Below are 4,931 nucleotides of genomic sequence, written 5' to 3' on the forward strand. Positions count from 1 at the left end.
GAATTAATAGATGTTGATTTGTTTTATTTAATGAGTTTAAGTCTTCCGCATTATTTTCTGTTGATATATGTTAAAATGATAAGGGTTAGATTGGTTGGTTCGCTCACATAGGAGGGAAATTGTGGGTGCCAGTCGCGGCCCCGGTTTTGGGTCGTGACAGTTCTTCACAGAGATCGACTTGAAACGACCAAGCTCTTTCGGACTTCCCGGAGATACACAATATATTAGGGAGGTCTACATCATCAAACAATTCGAGAAATACTTTATTGAAGTCTCTAGCATCAAGGAGAAACTTAGGAGAGAGAATCAAGAGAAAAACGGAATTGTTGTCACAATGTTTCATTAATAAAAATCACATTTTTCTTTTATTTATTTTGCTTATAGTCGAATTTTGCTCCTTAGAAAATTGTTATGGAGGCTAATCATATATTATTAAGAATAATTCATATAGATATCTTCATATTATTAGAATCTGCAGTATCTTAATTAGTTTTCCATATTTTTCGCTTGATGGTCAATGTACTATTCGATTACAATGAATATTATTGAACGAATAAAATATAAATGGATAAAAGTAATTTTTTTAATTTCAACATTTTCTATATAATAATTAAATTTTATATAATTGAATGGGAAAAACGTGCAATGCACGTTTCCAAGAACTACTATGTATCTATAGGAAAACCTTAGTGCCTCCTAAGTGGCGCCACCACCATCCAGAAAACCCTTTTAATTTAAAATATTCCTAAAAAAACCCTTTCCTTTAAGAACCCCTACATTAAAGTGCATTTCAACCCAAACAACACAAACACTCTAGTGTTGCCTCAGCCCCAACAATCACACCGTCTCAAAAGCGACACAACTTATATGCGGAGCGATGCCTTATAAGAATTGGAAACAACAAGTATTTACTCCCTTTTCGAGAAGTACTGCATCGTTCATATTCCGTTTATACAACATTATGAATTTGGTTATTCCAAACTTTCTTGCACATTTACTTCTAACTGGGACTTTGATGAACACGGTAATCTTGAAGAATCAAATTAACAAGTTTCGAGAAATGTTGAGCAAAGGTTATGCAATCATTATGAGAAACTTCAAAGTTTCAGAAATAACCGCTGAATACATATCAATGTATTCAAACTTTTAAATAACATTCTTGCGGATAACTTCCATCCAAAAACTACAGGATTATATTGTTCAAATCCCTGTAAATGGTATCCAAGCAGTAATGATTCTCTCTAGGGTCAACAACAACATCGTCCTATCAGGCACATCCATTCCGACCATTTATGTTACACACGGTCTCTAACGTATACAGTAAATAATATCCCTCCTTAACTTGTAGATTTAGTTTGATGCTTACTTGGAATCGGTTATATGGAGAGTATGAGTTCAAAGTGGATGAAACGCGACATGCACAGTCTTACGGATCCCTAATATTCTTATCTTAATTACATTACATTCAAATTCATTCATAACAAAGAAGCTACATATAATTATCATTTAGTTAGCTAAGCAAGAATAACTTTGTTGGTGGATCAGGGTAATGTATTTTACCCTTACATATATCCCATCCACTTTGGACCATACATTTTGATCATTACTACTATTACTCTAAATGAATTCGGAGGTAACTATTTCTTCTCAACTTATTGGAAACTTTTAATAGTCACATATCTAGGACATTGACATGTAATTTTGTTTTTTTCATAATCGGTGAACTGACTTTTGCCACCACCGCAACAAGCAAAATTTATGTTAGTCTTAAAATGGACAACATCACCCGGTTGCTCCATAAGTTATTAAAGAAGTCAGTTGATGTACATACTATTGAGAGTTAAAATGAAAGTAACGTTCCCATTGCAGAAGCTATGTTTTAAAATTGGTTGACTATTGCAGAGTTCGTAGATTATAACTAGAGTACGGACATAGAGGTAAGTACTATAATAAACCCTTCACATCATAAGCACAAGCTTGAATGAGCATGCTACTGTTAACAGACCTTCATTTTTCCATATGGTATGTAAGAAAGCAACTAACATTGTAGCCACAACATACATTAAAAGGAACTCTAACGATGTTTTACACATACATAGGTTTAAGATACACATAAAGGTCAACGACATTGCGGAGAAATTTCTTGATACTTTTGCTCACAAGTTTGTTAACATATTTTCAAAAGTGAGACTGATGTACCATCCCATATTTCTAGTATATGCAGGATGGACTTGGTCTTCAGACATAAAATAAGCAATTTAAATGTGAAATAGGGGTGGTAAAACTATACAGTAAAAAAAGTGTATGTGCCGGATGAAGAATTAGAATGCAACACCACATAAAGAAAGACTAAAAGGCAAAGTGCTACATTGTTATTGAGCTTCTAATACATATTATCTTGATAGGTACATCATTCATGTTCCGGACAATCTGTTTAACATACATCATCATTAATTACGTTTATGTACATGTTAAGAGAAAGTAGAAGATTCAACTGAACCTATAGACTGTAATGCGGGAGGATCAAACACAGAATACTCAAAAGAAATTCCTAATTAATAGGAGACTTCAATTTCAAACAAAAGAGTTTATTTGAGAAAGTCTAAGAAGAGAAGAAACTTATTCATAAACGACAATGAAGAGTGTGATGTAGACACCATATAAACGACAAAGTAGAGTTTTTTTCTATTATACGGACCTTAATATTATTAGTTTGATCAAGTAGTGTCTATTTTGTTATTTGCAAAACGTTACATGTCCAACAGTGGCTAATTGTATATCATATGTTGTTGATGCCTTTTATGGTAGCGGATTTGGTTTTATCTATTGCCAAAAAAACTTTCCATACTAAATATGTACATGTCTATAAAAGTTGTGTTGTTTATTTTCCATATGTCGATCAACATTTTTGCTCTTACTGTTATATGCTACCCACCCCTACTCACCAGGATCTGAATAACTCATTCAAGCAACGACATTTTAAAACTCCAGAACGAACTAATACGCCGCGACATTACATAGGTGTAACTTAAAATATTAAATTTTACACTCATTCAACAACTACACTAAAAATACAAAGAAAAAGAGTCAACCAAATTTGCAAATAAGGGAGTCGCGCGAAGCGCAGGCAATATCCTAGTGAAGAAATATAAAATAAAGCACAATTTAAATTTTTAAGTAAAGAGAGATGATAGAAAAAAGTTTGAGAGTATTTGATTTTTAATTTCTAGTCTTTTATGTTACATTATTATCATTAGCATATGTAACATGGTAATAATAATTTTTGTTTATGATGATTAATTAATATTGATATGATATTTATGATATAGATTAATTCTAAATTTTAAATAGCATATACTTAATTTTGTATTTGGTATCTCTACAGATTTTTTAGCGGTATGCTATGAATTATTATGAGTGAATGTGTTTATATATGTTAAACATTAAAATGTAGTGGATTGTAAGTGATACATACAACAAATCGGCAGAAAGTGATATATTATACATTGGTATATCTAATGTGAGGGTATTACTTATTTTTATAAAACATATCAGACTAGTGATGTAAATATGATACACAAAAATGTATTATTTAAGGTGTATCAAATATTTATAGTGATCATTATTATGGATAATACATTAATATATATCATTCTTGACATATTGTGACTCATTGTAGCATCATAGATGTATTTGGTGTATGCATTAATATGATCAAAACAATTGTACAATTGTGTGTCAGTGTGCTTTTCGAATTATTTTGGCTAGATTTTAAAGGCTTCGTGAAGGAAAAACTCTGACAAAGTGGGATACTTCAATAGTGAACAGATGTATCCATTGAGGATCAGGTAATAACAAAACTCATTGGGTTTGTCAGTAGTGTGATTGTTCCTAAAATGGTCTACCATAAGAGAATTCATATTCCGAAAGATGTTATTCGGGATGTTAGAGAATTCTATGGGGATTGAGATGTCTTACTAGAAAACATGACGTGCTAATGAACGTACATAAGAAATGATAAGGGCAAAACCAACATATGTATATAGGCAGATGCCGATATATTATAAATGCTAAGTATTGCATATCTTCAATAATATATAACGATGCACAAGTCGTAGAAAGATGAATTCATGTATGTTTTCATAGCCTTGAAACCATTGATGAGGGGGTTCAATAAGTTCAGCAGATCGGTAGTTATTGTCGACGGTGCACATTTTAGCCGAGTTTACAAATGGAAATTTATATGAGCAATCACACTGCATGGGGCATATATGTGTTTTTGTGATGGTGAACTTGTTTTTTTTGTATAATAACTTATGCATAGTTTTAATGTTAGATCAAACAAAAATATCATGTGTGTTTATTTGTGATAGTTTTCATATTTTCATTGACAGATGGAGTTGTAGAAATACAAATAATTGATGATATAACGATACTCGGCCCAGGCTACCCGACCATCCTAACATTGCCAGAGTATAGGCCTGAACTCCCTAATGAATCCACTAGTAAACTATAAAAAGGGTTCATCCAAAATGTATGATCCTTTTCTACGAATGATGGCTACATGGTTTATTTGGCGACTTGAGTTACTCGAAACTCGTATCCATAAATTAGTGCTCAATACTACTTTCAATATATATATATGCACATAAACACACACACACACACACACACACACACACACATATATATATATATGTATATATATATATATAGGCTCTTATGTTTTTTAAAACATATTGATTCTGTTATTTGAGATAAGTGCTCAAAACATAGCGCTTTTAAAAAGATCTTTTGGAAATGATAATTTCCTCTTTCTTCTATCAAAATTATCCATAGACTCTGTGGAAGTCTAGCTTCCTTTTTTCTTAAAAGTTTGAAAACATTTTAGTTTATGATCTGAGGTACTTAGTTCCCTTATAACTCTTGAG

The sequence above is a fragment of the Solanum pennellii genome, chromosome 4 (assembly GCF_001406875.1).
Source record: "Solanum pennellii chromosome 4, SPENNV200".
Classification (NCBI taxonomy): Eukaryota; Viridiplantae; Streptophyta; class Magnoliopsida; order Solanales; family Solanaceae; genus Solanum; species Solanum pennellii.